The sequence below is a fragment of the Schistocerca piceifrons genome, chromosome 1 (assembly GCF_021461385.2).
Source record: "Schistocerca piceifrons isolate TAMUIC-IGC-003096 chromosome 1, iqSchPice1.1, whole genome shotgun sequence".
NCBI lineage: Eukaryota > Metazoa > Arthropoda > Insecta > Orthoptera > Acrididae > Schistocerca > Schistocerca piceifrons.
Genome location: NC_060138.1, coordinates 327,438,600 through 327,457,488, shown reverse-complemented (window position 1 = coordinate 327,457,488; position 18,889 = coordinate 327,438,600). Strand labels below are relative to the sequence as shown.

Below are 18,889 nucleotides of genomic sequence, written 5' to 3'. Positions count from 1 at the left end.
GTACGATTCTGCCAAGCAGCAGCATTTAACTGATGGGTGGTAGAGGCTTTAGAGGTGACTGAACCAATGCGATTGACCTTGGTTGAGAAACAAGCCACCCATTCCGCAACCACAGCACTAGCCAGCTAAAATGCTTCAAACAAGCAGTGAATTTCAAGAAGTGCTATAAAGCAGAAAAATCGAGGCGCCTATGGTGCACTTTCGGTGGAGTAAAGAAGCCCACTTCTGCGGGATCAGAAGGCGGAGTGTTATCGGCGGTTACCAAGTTGTACAGAGGAACATTTGTCGTTGGCGCACTTGGATTTACAGTGGAAGATTTCCTGCAGTGACAAACGGAGGACTGTGACTTCTAAAGTCGATTGTACTGTGATTTCGCCTAAATTGGCTTATATTAGTTGTAGAAGCGACAAGAAGTGTTGGTCGAGGCAACAATCGTGGATGGCAACGGGATTTATAAGGTTCCTCGGCGTGACTGAGTGCTTCCAGATGTTCTGCCGAGTTGTAGTTTCCATTTTATGAGCAGTATTTTGGAGAGCGACCCATTCTTCTTCCTCAGTTGCTGCGAGTTTCGCTGGTTGGGGTCTAGGTAGTGAATACACGTAACAGCAAAACTCGCAGCACCTGATGAAGGCGACTGGGTCGGTCCCGAAATATTGTGCATAGAACGGAAACTACTCGGCAGAAGATCGGAAACCACATCAATAAACGTGGCAACGTTTCTTAAATGGGAATAAACTACATTGTTTCTATAGGAACTGAAACGTTCAGTCTTGGTGCGGCGTTAAGATCTTTATGTGTTTGAAATGGTGCGCCGGGATTTTTTCTTGCTGAGGTTCTCGATTATACTGAGAGAAGTCAGTGGGAGGGTAGAGACTGTTAGCGTGTTTTGTGTTTCCAGCCCACTGACAGGATCTTGGAATTTCTCTGATTGCCACTGGACTGCTACTATAGGCGTAAATAAACAACAGTCTAACGGCGGTACTGACTTTAAAGAAATGGCTGGAAGACGTACAAATATGAAAACTGCAAATGATAGTCGCAGTGTAGTTATATAGACTGTTGTATTATTGCAATCAAATTTGAATATATCAATACCACCTTTTTTCTTTTTATGATAAAAGAATATTCCTACAGGTATGATCTCCTGAATTTCACCTATGAAGTAACCCTAATCGAAATTAAGAACCACACTACCTGAAACAGGGCACCCTTTTAGTACACTCTCCAAAATGTACATTTCTTTGACATAAATTATTAAATGTAATCTGTTGACTTTCACTATAAAATGTTATATATAATCAAAATCAATTATGTTCTACGTATATCGGTCATTTTCGGGAGATTCCAGCTGAATTTTAGCCAACCATATTCTTAGATTTCGTAAGCTATTCGAAATTAGTGCGCCTTACCACTCTATTATTGGTCAAGCGCTCCGTAGAAATTATTATCGGTTGTTCCGCAGCAGTTGGCAATTGTTCTGTCGCTGCAGGGAGTTGGCATCACATGTGCACGCACAATTTGTCTATTCCGGGGAGGTGGCAATGAGCTCTGACGCCACGTTCAATCACATCGCACACGTTTTCGAACGGGTGCAGATCTGGCGAGCCATCCATTGGAACTCGACACTGTGTTCCTCGAGGCATTCCATCTCACTATTGCACTTGTGACATGGCGCACTATCTTGTTGAAAAATGCCACTGCCGTCGGGAAACATGATCGCGATGAAGGGTTTACGTGGTCTGCAACAGTTGTACGAACACTTTGGCCATCGTGGTACCTTGCACGGCCTCCACTGGACCAGTGGATGCCCACGTGAATGTTCCCCAGAGTATAAATGAGCCGCCGCCAGTTTCTCTCCATCTCGCAGTACAGGTGTCAAGCAGCTGTTCCCCTGGAAGACGACGGATTAGGGCCCTCCCATCGATATGATGGAGAAGGTATCGGGATTCGCCAGACCATTCAACGCTGTGTCACTGCGCCAATGTCGAGTGGCGATGGTCATGTACCATTTCCGTCCTAATTGCCGACGTCGTAGTGTTAACGATGGCAAATTCATGAGTCTTCTGTTGCGAAGACGCATCGCTAGGAGTTTTCGTGCACTGTGTGCTCAGACACACTTGTACTCTGCCGAGCATTAAAATCTGATGTTAATTCCGCCACAGTTCGCCGCATGTCCTGTTTTACCAGTCTGCCCAGCCTACGATGTCCGACATCTGTAATGAGTGATGGCCGCCCAACCATACGACTTCCCGTGGTTTCACTAGGTTTTGCCACGTCTTGAAGGCAATCAGCACAGCACTCCTCGAACGCCCGACAAGTCGTTCAGTTTCCGAAAGGCTCGTGCCGAACCTCCGGCCCATCACAATCTGCCCTTGGTCTAATTCAGATAGATTGCGAGTCTTCCTCATTCTAAAAATGGTTCAAATGGCTCTGAGCACTATGGGACTTAACATCTATGGCCAGCAGTCTCCTAGAACTTAGAACTACTTAAACCTAACTAAGCTAAGGACATCACACACATACATGCCCGAGGCAGGATTCGAACCTGCGACCGTAGCGGTCACGCGGTTCCAGACTGAAGCGCCTAGAACCGCTCGGCCACACCGGCCGGCTCCTTACTCTACACACGGACAGCACGCTCACTGATATATCCATTGTGCGTGTGGCTGACTAGCAGGTGACGCTGCTACCGCCTGGACAGGTTTGTATCGACAGTAGGACGGTCGGCATAATGTTCTGGCTGATCAGTGTGTATTATGCTTGTAAGGAGCAAACTGTCACAGGAGTATACTGTCGAAATTTTCCGACGAGAGTATGGTGGGCTAATAAGATGAGGCGTTGGGGGAAGCTTTCCTGGAAAGAAAACGCCATTGCGTGGCGGGCGCTTCTAGAATGCCAACGATGTGATTTTCAAGGTGGAACTAGGAACGGCAGACTTCTATAACGACAGTCTCCATCAAGTCGTCCATCGTTGAAAAAATATGTCGCACCGTAGGGTGAACACGCAGACAAGACTAACACCAACATCGAATTTGAACGTTGGTTTTTTTCCCCCATTGCTATAGTTAAAAATTTATGAGAACCTGTCTTATTTCTGGTGGAAAAGAAGTGTGGAAGGAAGCGACAGTCGGCTGATCAAAATATCTAGTCCAGTGACCGCCTTAAATGATCTACGGAAAATATGGAACATTTTAATCAGGACTGCAATACGGGAATCTGGATTCCACTCCTCCAGAATATGAGTCCTGCGTCTCAACGTCTGGTGGTAAGAGAACTTCGAGCACCATTCTCGAAGAGGAAACATCATTAGCAACGTACTTGAGATGATGCAAGGCGCAGGAAGTGTAGTTGGGCCTTTGTTACGTGCCTCAAAACTGTTAACTGGGACGTCCCTACCCAGAGTCAATTAGAGCTTTTGCTTTGCGGACCGCACGTGTTGCGAGCTGCGAACACTCAGGGCGTGGCGACGAAGAGGGAATGGAGCGGAGGAACGGGTGGTAGAGCACTTCTTTTGATGAAAGTGCAACTGCTGACTAACTTTTAGTTCCCTTCAGGTATGTGCCTTTAACAGGTATACGACGTAAAGAAGACATTAAGGTAGTTACTACGTCGGATGTGGCAATCGTCATCGTCGTTAAAAGTTTGTTCTCCGTCTCTGTGATTCGAAAATCATTACGCTGCCCTAGATAACGTACAAGAAATGTCTTCGGACGAAGCAATATTCGGCAGTTTAAAAAACAAGTGTTACGAATCAAATACCATGGCTATAGGTTTTACGGTGCTCGGCATTGAGGTCTTTAGCGTCCTTACAGCAATACTCGCGGACGTATCTGGTTAAATAATGCAAACGTTCAAAATTTTCATTAAATATTCAAAAACACACGCATAATGACACGCTTGGGACGTTAATAAAATGAACAACAATTACGTCGGGTGCTAAACCTGTGGTAAAAAAAGAGCTATGGTCGATAATGGAAGGTTGCTCTTGCCCTCCATAGCGCCACAGGCCCGTTTCTGATAGAGGAACAGCACTTGTCACTCCACCAACAGGTAACTAGTTATCTGAACCGTTCTGGAGATGTCGATATGAATGCATTACCTAAAAGAAAAATTATGTCAGTATTAGTCATGCGCAGCATTACTTTCATGCTCTATCTGAGATTCCTTCCGAGCCGTTAACAGGGGTTCAACGAAAGGTACGAGCACTCACATAATAAGCTGTACGGTCGCTTAATGCGACCGATCAGCCCGAATCTTCATAGTGATGACTGGATATAGATTTAAACGGTCACCACAACGCAGAGAAACCGATGAAATTATTTGAGATATGCTGTAGAGAGATACTGGATCCTTAATTGTTTTTCCCCATATAAAGAACAACGGGTCGGTAATGCTAAAACTTGGCAATTGTGGAGACCAAACACCTCTCATTTCACCCTCGTGGCCTTCAGATTAACCTTGGGCGTTTCTAGCCGGATAAGTAAGGACGTTCTCATGTCGGAACATACAATACTTCCCTGGACGCAACCGTAGCATCACTGAATTAACTTCTTCATCTAGACTATATCCTTCGACCTTGAAGTAAAGCTATCATTAAACCCGAAGGTTTACAAGACGTGGTCCTATTGGATCTGGTATAAAGTTGTCTTCCTCCTCCTTACCAAGCCACTTATAGGGGAGCCTACACTTTGACGTGTACTCCGTACTATGGCGCATCTCGGCATTTTTCACATTAACAAACATTGTCAGTGGTGAAAAGAAATGACATGGGACACACAAAAGTCCTCGACTGATTGACAATCGAATCTGAGCCCTTTGGATCTGTAATCTAGCACTTTATCACATCTTTTTTTCTTGTTAAAAGAAAAATACTTCAAACTCATTTAATTAACGGAAAAAATTCGTCGTCTCTTGATAAAAACATGACATATTGATCAAAAATAAAATGTGGATCATTGCTTGTTTATAATTTGTACATATAGTATTATTTGCCCTAAAACACGTGGTTCGGTTTTTAATCGTCTTCCTGGGTTCTGTTCGCACGTTTACAGGAACTACAATTTTGTCAGTAGCATTCTTTATATGTCATTCCTACGAGGGATGACATGCGGGGCACTGCTGAGGCCTTCACTACCACCGAGACACAGCTTTGATGACCTTCCCAGTTACCTATAGCGTGACCACAGATTATTCTCTGCATTCACGTATTTTACATGAGATATTGCATCAGGAGTTCTACCACGAATTTTACTGAATCCATAGTCGAGTTTGTTAACACAAGATTGTGCGTAGGTGCTCGACTCGGAGGTATCCTGGAGGCGGAAGATATTTACACCGTCAGTATTTGGCTGACAAGTGGAGGATAGCTTGTTGTTTACTAGGTTGCAACAATGTCCTGGGTTAAACTTTAAGCCTTACGGCAGTTGATGGTGGTCTGTCCGTCTGTTAGGACGTTAAGCTCGACGACTTCTCTGGTAGTATTTGACAGTAGTAGGTTCTTAATCGGTGCCAGTGTTCCCCTTCTGTGTCATCACTACCAACAACATAGACACAGTGTCTTCAGAGTCACCGACAAAAGGCAGGTGCACTTACAGACATCTGCAGTGCAAGTCACCCAAGTGGGCTCAATTGAAAACAGACGTGTGTCGTGAGTCACACTCTTTCGTAACTATCACGAATGTTGCCATTCATTTAGTTCCCATCGTGATGCTCTGGCAGGAGTGTAAAGTGTTACACCACGAACGCTCTGATCGAACAGTACCAACTGATACTGCAGAATTTCCATGCCTGTCTGAGATGTTCATTAAAATTCCATCCTCACGACAGCTTACTGAGACACAGGAGCATCATACTGACAGATTGCATAAACAGCTGAAAATAGTACGACGACAGCAGAACGAATGGTTACAAGATGAAATCTGGACTACAGTGTAGCAAGAAGAGTAACAAGAAGCACGCCACGAGAAGATGGATGACAACATTTGAAATCCAGACAGCTGTTACAGGGAGAGTGTGGTCCTGAACCGTCAGAAAAGGACTACTGGAATTTGGGTTGAGATCTCGAGTTTCCTTGCGTCTTTTACCGCTGACACCATACGCCCCACAGAAAGCAGAGACTTACACGGTATTCAGCGACGAGTGCTGCTTCTATTTGTAGCCGTCAGAGCGACAACAACGTGTTCGTAGACGACCTGGTGAAAGAACAGGAAGCACCGATTTTCAAAACCCATATATCTGCGGCTTCTGGAATCATGTCGTGGTGAGATATTGTATATGACAACAGAGAATGATAAACCTTGTTGCCATACTGTAATGTCACAAAACTTTTATACCTCTACCACTTGGCGCAATGACATGTCGTTATTGTTGTCTTCAGTCCGAAGTTGCTACTCTCATAGGTACACTATCCCGTGCCAGTCTCTTCATCTCCGAATAAATGCTGCAAACTACATCCTCCCGAATCTGCCTACTGTATTCATCTCTTGGCACCCCTCTACGATTTTTAATCCTCCCTCCCTCCCACACACACACACACACACACACACACACACACACACACACACACACACACACACACACACACATTTCCTTCCGATATTAAACTGGTGATTCATTAATGTCTCAGACTGTGTCCTATAAACCGATGCCTTCTTCTAATTAGGTTGTGTTACAAATTTCTCTACTCCTCGTTTCTATTGAGTACCTCCTCATTAGTTACATGACGTATCCACCTAATCTTCAACATTCTTCTGCAGCACCACATTTCATAAACTTCTATTCTCTTTTCCTACACTGTTTATCGTCCATGTTACACTTTGCGAATGTTTTCAGAAACGTTTTTCTTGCCATTGCCAGTCTACATTTTATATCCTCTCCACTTCAGATGTCATCATTTATTTTGTTGCTCAATTAGCAAAGCTAATCTACTACTTTAAATGTCTCGTTTCCTAATCTAACTCCCTCAACAACACCTGATTTAATTCAACAGTATTCCATAATCCTTGTTTTACTTTTATTTATTTTCATCTTATAGCCTCGTTTCAAGATACTGTCCATTCCGTCCAACTGCTCATCCAACCCCGATGCTGCGTCTGACAGAATTACAATTTCACTGGCAAACATGACAGTTTTTATTTCTTTTCCCTGAATTTTTATTCCTACTTCAGATTTTTCTTTTCTTTCCTTCACTCCTTTCTCAATGTACAGATTGAACAACATTGCCGATAAGCTACAACCCTGTCTCGCTCCGGAAAAAAGTCCTGCAAGAATTGGACCAACGACGACTGAAGAGAATCGTTCAACGTGACAGAAGTGCAACCCTTCCTCAAATTGCTGCAGATTTCAATGCTGCTACCCTTTCGTGCCCCTCGATTCTTACACTGAAGCGCCAAAGAAACTGGAACACCTGCCTAATATCGTGTAGCGCTCCCGCGAGCACCCAGAAGTGCCGCAACACGACGTGGCATGGACTCGACTAATGTCTGAAGTAGTGATGGTGGGAACTGACACCACCCATCCTGCAAGGCTGTCCATAAATTCGTAAGAAAATGAGGGGATGGAGATCGTGTCTGGGGAGTTTGGTGGCCAGCGGAAGTATTCAAACACAGTGTGTTCCTAGAGCCGCTCTGTGGCAATTCGGGACGCGTGGGCTGTCGCACTGCCCTGCTGGAATCGCCCAAATCCGTCGGACTGCACAATGAACGTGAATGGATGCAGGTGATCAGACAGGATCTTACGTACGTGTTACCAGTCGTATCTAGACGTATCAGGGGTCCCGTATCACTCGAACTACGTACGCTCCCACCAGCTTGAACAGTTCCCTGCTTATATGCAGGGACCATGAATTCAAGAGGTTGTCTCCACACACGTATACGTACCTCCACTCGGTAAATTTGAAACGACACTCGTCCGACCACGTAACATGTTTCCAGACATCAATAGTCCAATGTCGGTGTTGACGAGCCCAGGCGTGACTTAAAGCTTTTTGTTTGCAGTCTTCAAGGGTACACGAGTGGACCTTCGGCTCCGAAAGCCCACATCGATGATGTTTCGTTGAATGGTTCGCACGCTGACGCTTGTTGATGGTCCAGCATTGAAATCTGCAGCAATTTGAGGAAGGGTTGCACTTCTGTCACGTTGAACGATTCTCTTCAGTAGTCGTTGGTCCAATTCTTGCAGGACCTTTTTCCGGCCGCAGCGATGTCAGAGATTCGATGTTTTACCAGATGCCTGATATTCATGGTACACTCGTGAAATGGTAGTACAAGAAAATCCCCACTTCATTGTTACCTCGGAGATGCTGCGTCCCATCGCTCGTGCGACACCACTACATCATGTTCAAATTCACTTAAATCTTGATAACCTGCCATTATAGCAGCAGTAACAACTCTAACAACTGTGCCAGACACTTGTTGTCTTATGTAAGCGTTGCCTACCGCAGCGCCGTATTCTGCCTGTTTACACATCTCTGTATTTGCCTGCCTACATCAGTTTCTTTGGCGCTTCAGTGTATACCTGCCGCCTATTTTCTGTACAAGTTGTAAATAGCCTTTCGCCGCCTGTATTTTACCCCTGCTACCTTCAGAATTTCAAAAGAGAGTATTCCAGCCAAACATTGTCAAAACTTTCTCTAAGTCTGCAAATGTTATAAAAGTGGATTTCCTTTTCCTAACCCCTCGTCTAAGGTAAGTAGTAGGGTCAGTATGGTACGCTTATTCCTATATTTCTTCGGAATCAAAACTGATCTTCTCCGACATCGGCTTCTACCAGTTTTTCCATTCTTCTGCAAAGGATTCACGTTAGTATTTTGCAACTATGACTTATTAAACTGATAGTTCGGTAATTTTCACACTTGTTTTGGAATTGGAATTACATTCTTTCTGAAGTCCGAGGGTATTTCGCCTCTTTCATACATCTTGCATACTAGATGGAAGAGTTTTTTTACGTCCGGCTCACCCAAGGCAATCAGTATTTCTGTCAGAATAACGTCTACTCCAGGGAGCCTTGTTTCGACTAAGGTAATTTGTTGCTCTGTTAAATTCTCCTCGCAGTATAATATCTCAGATCTCCTCTTCATCTACGTCCTCTTGCGTTTCTCTAACATGACCCTCAGGTACATCTTCCTTGTATACGCCATTTATATACTCCTTCCACCTTTCAGCACTCTCTTCTTTGCTTAGAACTAGTTTTCCGTCTGAGCTCTTGGTATCCACGCAGCTGCTTCTCTCTCTTCAGAGGCCTCTTTAATCATCCTGTATGTGATATCTACCTTTCTCTTTGTGATATGTGCTTCTAATTCCTTGCATTTGTTCTCCAGCCATCCCTTCTTAGCCATTTTGTACTTCCTGTCAATCTCATTTTTAGACGTTTGTTTTCCCTTTCGCCTGCTTCATTTGTCGACACGTTTAGCTTCGTTTTGTAGCTGTATGGTAAACTTGGTAGATACTGCGTTTAAATGGACTATTATTGAACATGTTTAATTTTTCTTTCACAAGGAAGTGGTTTAGGTGTTGAGAGGACGATCTTCACTAAGAGCTGTGGGCGCCGTTCTTTGTATTTTTTTAAAGAAGAACTGCCGTTATTTGGATTGTCTTCTTTTGTTCGAAGAAAGTTATAAGAAAGGAAACAGACAAATTAATTACCAATGTTGAGCAAAATTAATATCGCTATTACTAAAATATATTATACTGTACATTAGCAGGAATAACTGGACTGTATTGTTAAGCAAACAACGATAAAGAAGTGGTTACAATTAATTCTTTTCTGCGTTAGCTGCCTTTTCTAAAAGCGGGCTGAACTTGCTATTTCAGGAAGAGTGTGTGTGTGTGTGTGTGTGTGTGTGTGTGTGTGTGTGTGAGAGAGAGAGAGAGAGAGAGAGAGAGAGAGAGAGAGAGCCACTACAATTTCCTTCACGACCGGGATACTTCCATACCTCATGCTGCTGTTCACATCACAAACGCCTCGGGGGATGTACGGATCCTTGGACGTATACTTTCATACCAGCCTCTAACCAGCAACATTCGGCAAGTGGCACCGCATGTGTTTCAGATGTGGCAAAGAGTTCCTCAAGATGACATTCGGAGGCTGTATGCTTCCACGCCATAACATACAGAAGAGTGCATTTGGCTCTCTGGAATTCTCATTTCATACTGATGTTGACGATGGTCATCACTTCCAAATGGAATGAAAGTTTAATAATTTAATAGGGTAATCGTCATATGATGAACATGTCACTTAAGCTTGATAAATATGGGACTGGGCTTTATAGTGTAACACTTCCCATTTCAGTTAGTGTACTTTCGTTGAGACTGGTTTCTCTAGATGAATATTACGGCTGGCAGTCAGTTTCATGGCAGTATTCTTCTCGAGGGCTCCACCCATTCCTTCAGTATATTTACTTTCCTTACATTTTATTGCAGTTAGAAGCCAAAGTTTTTTCCATTAATACAGTCACAGCACTAGATATTATGTCCACAACTTTGCTTCCGCTACTGTCCAACAGATGGTAGTAGTGGCAAGTGGTGGTGCAGGTGGTAGGCGTGTCACACAATAAATAAGCTTAGGCCTTTGTAAACCTAAAGCCATTAAAATATCAGTCGATTTGTGATTACATGAAAAAGTTATTCACGATTGAGTATGTCAACCTACGAGCCCAAGTCTTTGCGGGAAGTTATAACATGATGAAATCTGCGGCTGAGGCTCATAAAATGCTGGGTAAGACCTAGGGTGAGGCACCTATTAGTAAAATAACGTGTAGAGAATGGTTTCAAGTTTCAAAATGATGATTCTGACGTCGAAGACCGCCATAACGGTGGAAGAGAGAAGGTTTTCAAGGCTACTAAAACAGACGTAAATTATCGCAAGAGATCGTTATCGAAAGTAATAGATGCATTTGAACTAAGCACTTAAAGACAAACGATCACTGTACAGCGATAGAAATGAAAAGGCGATTCTGTAACACGGCAAAGCTTGACCCCATGCCACAAAAGCAGCCAATACATAACAGGAAAAGTTGAAATGGAAGGTTCTCCTTCACTCGCCGTATTCCCCAGACATTGCTCCCTTTCACTACCACCTTTTATCAATGTGACATGGTTTACCTGATCAGTATTTCCGGTCATAGACTGAAGAGCCAAAGACACTGGTACAGGCATGCATATCCAAATACAGATATATGTAATCAGGCAGTATACGGCGCTGCGGTCGACAATGCCTACAAAGTGTCTGGGGCAATGTTAGATCCGTTACTACTGCTACAATGGTAGGTTAACAAGATTTAAGTGAATTTGAACGTGGTGTTATAGTCGGCGCAAGAGCGATGGAACACAGCATCTCCGAGGTAACGATGAATTGGGAATTTTCCCGTACGACCATTTCATGAGTGTACCATGAGTATCAGGAATCCGCTAAAACATCAAATCTCCGACATCGCTGCGGTCGGAAAAGATCCTGCAAGAACGGGACCAACGACGACTGAAGAGCACCGTTCAACGTGACAGAAGTGCAACCCTTCCTCAAATTGCTGCAGATTTCAATGCTGGGCCATCAACAAGTGTCAGTGTGCGAACCATTCAACGAAACATCATCGATATGGGCTTTCGGAGCCGAAGGTCCACTTTTGTACCTTTGATGACTGCACGACACAAAGCTTTGCGCCTCGCCTGGGCCTTTCGACGCTGACACTAGCGAGCGGCCTAAGGCGCTGCAGTCATGGACTGTGCGGCTGGTCCCGGCGGAGGTTCGAGTCCTCCCTCGGGCATGGGTGTGTGTGTTTGTTCTTAGGATAATATAGGTTAAGTAGTGTGTAAGCTTAGGGACTGATGACCTTATCAGTTAAGTCCCATAAGATTTTACACACAATTTTTTTGAACACTGACACTAGACTGTTGATGACTGAACATGTTGCCTGGTCGGACGAGTGTCGTTTCAAATTGTATCGAGTGGATGGACGTGCTCAGGTATGGAGACAACCGCATGAATCCAAGGATCCTGCATGTCAACAAGGGACTATTCAAGTTGGTGCAGTCTCTGTAATGGTTGGGGCGTGTGCAGTTGGAGTGATATGGGAACCCTGATTCGTCCAGATACGACTCTGATAAGTGACACATACGCAAGCGTCCTTTCTGATCACCTGCATCCATTCACGTTCATTGTGCATTCCAACGGACTTGGGAAATTCCAGCAGTACCTAACATGTCCCGAATTGCCACAGAGTGCCTCCAGGAACACTCTTTTGAGTTTAAACACTTCCGCTGGCCACCAAAATCCTCAGACATGAACAGTATTAAGCATATTTGGGATGCCTTGCAACGTGTTGTTCAAAAGAGTTTTCGGCCCCCTCATACTCTTACGGTTTTATGGACACCCCTGCAGGATTCATGGTGTCAATTCCTTCCAATACTACTTCAGACATTAATCGAGTCCATGCCACATCATGTTGCGGCACTTCTGCAAGCTCGCGAGGGCCCTAGACAGGTGTACCAGTTCCTTTGGCTCTTCAGTGTATGAACAAGAGCAAAATTGGATCAATTATTGGATCTCCTCAAAAGACGTCCAGTTCTTCAGGCGCGGGATTCATATCTGCCACAAAGATTCGATTAAGTAGTTGCCAACGATGGCCAATGCTTCAGATCGTAATATTTTTGTAAGTTTTTCACAATAACGCCTCGAACTTCGATTAAAATAAAAAAACGGCGGAAGCAAAGTTGTAGACTTAATAAGCAGCTCTGTAAATCTTTGGAGATTTACGATGTCTTACAGATGCACCACCAAATCGAACTCTAAAGAAAAAAAAAAAGAAGCTGACACATCGGTCACGCCATAGAAGAACGCTGCCAGAGAAGTAGTAAAACAGTAAAACACGAAAACAACAGACAACACCAGCAATTATTGGTGAGCTAGTAAACAAACATTGGGCATGATGTGTTTACGACAGTGCGATCACAGTTTTCTGTGGAGCTCTTGTAAAATCCAACTACTGGGGAGTTGTTCGCGGCGCCCCCTGAAAAACATGAGGCCAAACAGCATCGTGCAAACGACCGCTCCGCTCCATTCTGCAACCGCAACGCGCACTGCGGCGAATCAATGCAAAGCAGCCCAACGAGGCACGGAGGGAGTACGACTGCGGACGCACCGGCCCTGTTCGCAATCGATACTAATGCCAAAGATCCCTTTTTAGCGTAATCAAGATTTCAGCAGGCCGTTAATGCTGCGTTAACCATCTGCCCGACAAACGACGAATGCCGGAATTGTCTGTGCCAAATGCAAGCAGATGCACAACCCTTGCTCTTCATCTAGAATCTTTATTAACACAAGAACACTAAGGGGAGGAAAATGTTATATTGCTACAACCATCGTAAATTGCACTATTCCCAATATTATTCAAAGGAAGTCACAATTTATACATTATGCACTTGTTAAGTACAATTATAAGATATGCAACGGAATGTTACATACCAAATTAAATACAAAATGTCCTGTTTTACACCCTGCTGCAATAGTAAATCTTAGGATGGTTTAGTAATCTAGAGTTAAGCACTCGTCTAATGCAGGAAGCTTGCAGGATACCGCCATTGCCTTCAGAACTCATGTTACCTTCACATAACTATCTTCCGTTACCATGTTGGTGGTACAGTGTTTTTGGAAATACAAATCGTCAGATCCCAATTCGAGCGTGCTGTCAGGTGATTCCAATAGAATTTTTCAGTGGTATCGAAGCGAGTGTTTGAATCGTCCCTTCATTACAACTCTCTCTCTCTCTCTCTCTCTCTCTCTCTCTCTCTCTCTCTCTAAAGCCAGGCAAACACATCCACTGAAAACAAGTTTGAGTTGAAAACACGTTCCATAGGCTGTTCGCAATACATTTGCAAATGAGTTTGTCTCAAAATGTACAGGCATTATGTGATACGTTGTTAACTGACGAAGGCGATATGTTGTGGTGCTCCGCTATGCATACTCGAAGATTTAAGCAAACGAAGAGAAAGGCGTTGTCGTCGTTGGCGAAGGAAAACATAAAACGGAAGAAGTTGGGGAAATAATATGCTACAACAGCTGAATACCAAAAAACGGCGCTGGTTTTCGTAACTTCAACAGGGTTTCATCTCCCAGTTTCGAAATTCTGTCTAATATAGTAGCACCACTTCTATCAAAGAAAGAAACAAATTTCAGGAAAGTGATTTTAATCAACCAAAGACTTACCATTATTCCGGGTTTTTATGGCAACCTGAGTTTCATTTAACAGCCTTTTACCTTTATTTCAAATTTCGAAGCAAATAATACTTAAAATACAGGGTTATTCAATAAGAAGTGACAGATTTCAAACATTTATTGCTTCAAAACTACAAAAGATATAAACATAATCTCAACGTCCCTGTGAAGACAAAAGTTCAAATTTTTATGCATGCCTCATTTCATTTAAAATCAGCCAAAATAAAGAAATCTCGTTGCCATCGTGTCACAGATATTTGTGAAAATTTGGTGTAAGCAAGTGATAAAATAATTCTTTTCAGACTTTTTAGATCAAAACTGTAGTCAGGGGGCCATTTTGAAATGTCTAGCATTTTCTCCATCTGGCGTCGGTACGAAAGGTAGGTTGAAAGTTTTTAACTACAATAACTCCCTTATTTATAAATCAATTTTATTCAATTTGGTGTCATTAGAAAGATAAAAGGACCAACTATATCACTAAACTATAAAAATGCTGGAACTGTGCATATAAATACGTACAAATCTGTAATTAAAGTCATTTTTCAATTTTTTTTTTTTTTTTTTTTTACAAACTTCATGATTTTTTTCGTCAAAATCACAATTTTCACCATTTTAAATTTTGTCTCAAAGAATTTCTATTGTCTTACATTTCAACATAAAAAAAATCAGAAGGGTGTTTGTTCCGTTTAATCATTTAAAACAGAAAGAACATAAATAATAATATACACGTTTCATTTTGTGACTCTTACCTAGTGGTCACAAATGATGATCAGTTCTCATAAAACACATTCATAAAATTCTACAAAAAATTCATTCTTTCAAACAAGTTTTCAATGGACTATATTATGTCTGATTCAAAAGTACATATACGACTTGTACTTGTGCTTGCACTAGGAGCAGGCAAAGTCATCAAAATGTTTTCATAAGGTATCCAGCAAACATCAGTGTGAAGTGGCCATGAATAACTTGAGGAAGGGCCACTTGGACTCATGAACTTGACATTTGCATCTCTGTGTTCACTTATCTCTAGAATTTTTCCAAGCCACCACTGGTTATCGTAGATAGTTGCGACAAATGTTTCTTCTTTAATTGTGTTAGAGGCAGTGTTTTGAATTCCAAGAGGAACTTGAATGAATTTAGTAGATGGTGAAACACACTTTATCAGAAACTTGTTTTCATTCAGTGGTTTGAAAAATTGATTCATTCTTGTCCCAGGAATGGTAGAACCAGTCTCATATTGTTTTTGTAACATGTTTGTGAACTTTGTTATCTCCACTGCTGTAACATAAAAGGTTTCTATTCCTGGAACATGAGTTTTGGCAAATGTAAACAGATCTTTTGGACTTAAAATGTGACTGTCATATGGACGCTGTAAACTTGCTCTTGTTGCTAAACGTTTAATAGTACCACCACATGCATTTTTGCTGTGACTAGTGGCAAAAAAATCCCATTCTGCAGTTACTCCATGATCTTGCTTGTGATGTCACAAATTTAAAAAGTTCTTAAAGTTTTTATATTGTGCAGAACTGCCATCACTGAAGTACATAACATGCTGGAAGTGTGGTAAGTGTTCCAATACATAAGTGAGAGCAGTTTTCTGGAAAACATAGAATGTGTTTGTATCATGTTGCAAACAGTCACTTATACAACACAATGACATTGACTTAATGCAATCATCTGTTTAAAAGTAAACCACAAAAAGATGAAGAGTGACTTGAATGTTCTGCCAGTGAAATCCTTGTGCAGCATCCTCAAGCAAACAGGTATAGTTCTCCGCAAAATCCACTATGATGATGCATGTAGTATCAGGGAGGGTTTCTTTGCCTGATTTGAAGAAGTGACTGAGATTTTGATACATAATGATGTTGTGTTAAGTTTTGAAGTTTTTGCATGAGATACTCAACAAATTCATCGGTCGTCTTCATTAATGTCTCCAGAGTAGGTCGATCAGTTTGCATCCACTGTTTGAATACAACATTTTCACAATCTTGTAAGGACTCCAGCTCCATTAAAAAGTTGCGCAGTTCATATTCGTCAGGACACCGAGAACAACGATGCAGTATGCACTCCTCGTTTTCCAGATTGCACATAAGTTTCTGTAGAAGTTCAGTGTACGGTTCTTTCACATGTGCAGCATGCATTAACAGTTTTACGTTTTGGTGATACGTGCATACACATACGTTATGCATTCCACGACTGTTTACAGTAACACATTCTTTTGGCCTAAGTTCACAAAAATTAGTAAAACCAATTTTATCTTCAGGGTATTTTTCTCTGAAAGCTAAGTATACATCTTTCACATTATGTAAAATTAGTATTTTTGTCTTCTGTACTCTTCTGCCATTTTCCGAAGGGACAGACAGTCTTTTTTATTAGCAGAAATGCGACTTATGTCATCTTCACAGTAAAAATTCTGGACACGTTTTTCCACATCCTTACCTATTCTGTTTCCCACTTTATAGCTCCCTTTTGACAAAATACCTTCATCTTTTAGCAATACCCTCGATTTCTTCTCGATGTATTCAGTAGTGTTAAAAAACATTTGGATTTTTTTCTTTACTCCATGAAGCTGGTGCTAAGTATTTGTAGTTTTTCTTCAACAGAAGTTCTGCTGAATTTCTCTTTAAGTTTTTGCATTAAAATATTACAGTCTGTACATTCAGCACCGCCAGTTTCTTCAGACACATTTTTCATTGGAACATGTACACTTCTTATGTTGTTTGCTGGAATTTTAAAGCTAAGCGACGAGACTTGGATCGAATGTACTCTGGACGCCTGTCTTGTGCTCTCTTGGTAATCTTAAATGGTGAAATTTCAAGTAATTCACAACTTTCATTAAGGTTTTGAAGAGCTGTAGATTGATCTGGTGCAAATTCTTGATCTTCAACGTCACATTCATCCATCCCTGGAAGGTTATCCTCCATAAAAGACAAAATTTCCTTACGTATGTTCTGCACAGCTTGGTACCTGGGGTAAGTCCAAGGGTTTTATATTTCCTTGCCATGGTTAAAGGAATAGGTTTCAAAGATTTCTTAGTCTTTTTACCATGCTTCTTAAAAGGGTCAGAGAAAATTCTTTGTCTGTCTTCAAATGTTCCCAAATAGAGCGTTTTGTGAGAAGAACAAATAGTCTCAATATTTTCACAAGTGTTTCTTAGCTTCAATAACTCAATATCAGCTTGATTCAGGCTTGACATATCTATTAAATCAATCCCTTCACTGCTACTACTTTTCTTCTAACACACAACTGCTGACACAAAACCTAAAGAACATTTGTTTTCCATTGTGCTTTTTATTCAACTATGTATGTTGCAGAAAAGAACTGGATGTTTTGAAACTTTTTCTTGTTCTCTAACTACCACACAGAATGGCTGCGTATGTAAGAAGCACAAAATCAAGACAATAAAGTCCTTCAGATACATAAAGTGCACAGACACACAAAAACCTAACACACACAGCCTGTGTTGCATGTGAGTGTTTCTGCTAGACTGAATTTTTCATTGTTGTTTCACGTATTGTTGATCAGCTATTTGAAGCAATTAATTATTACAGCGTTATTGAAAAGTATAAGATCAAACAATAGAGGGCAAACACCCTTCCGATTTTTTTATGTTTAATATTATGGCAGTAGGAATTATTTGAAACAAAAATTCAGATGATGAAACTTAGGATTCTGCTGAAAAAAAAATTCTCAAATATGCAAAAAGAAGGTGAGAAATTACATTAATTATATATTTTCAAACATTTGTTGCTTAGACACAGCACTTTAATAATTTTTGTATTATAGCTCTATTCTTTTACTTTCCAATGAGACCAAATTGAATAAAATATTCATAAATAAAAAAGTTGTAGTGGTTACAAACTTACAAGGCACTTCATTTGTCAACGCCACTTGGTAGAAGGAGCCCACATTTCATAATGGTCTCCTAATTACAATTTTGGTCAAAAAATTCCAGAAAAAATATTTTAACCCTAACTCATTATGTACATTCTTACGCCACATTTTCAGAAAAATCTGTGACGTAAGGGCAACGGTTTCACACGAAATTACCCGTATTCAATGTGAGCACCACGCAATAAACGACAAATATCAAAACGGTGCCTCATTTCCTGGTCTCTCGTTATAGAATGCACAGCTCCAACAATGCAATGTCGCAGACGTTCAAGAGTGTCTTGCATAGGGAGGATAAAACACAGGCTTTTACGTAACGCCACAGATAAAAGTCACAAGGTGTGAGGTCTGGAGCCGGCCGGGGTGGCCGAGCGGTTCTAGGCGCTACTGTCTGGAACCGCGCGACCGCTACGGTCGCAGGTTCGAATCCTGCTTCGGGCATGGGTGTGTGTGATGTCCTTAGGTTAGTTAGCTTTAAGTAGTTGAATCCTGCCTCGGGCATGGGTGTGTGTGATGTCCTTAGGTTAGTTAGGTTTAAGTAGTTCTAAGTTCTAGGGGACTGAAGACCTCAGAAGTTAAGTCCCATAGTGCTCAGAGCCATTTGAACCATTTGTGAGGTCTGGAGACCTAGGAGGCCAAATGATGTCATTTAGGTAACGTCAGACGTGCTTAGAGAATTTCGAATCCAGGAACGCTGGAATTGCGTTTCTATGGTTTGTGGTTTAGAAGCAATAAAAGTTTGAAATCTGCTCCATCTGTCTGAACAGCCCTATAGAACGACAAGAATTTGAAG

The 18,889-nt window shown here is 41.9% G+C and overlaps 1 protein-coding gene across 1 annotated transcript in view; it reads right to left on the bottom strand.

Annotated features, from left to right (window-relative positions):
* Nucleotides 1–18,889, bottom strand: part of LOC124788262 (oxysterol-binding protein-related protein 1-like) — a 421,041-nt gene that overhangs the window by 128,482 nt on the left and 273,670 nt on the right. The gene's annotated exons all lie outside the window — the stretch shown is intronic.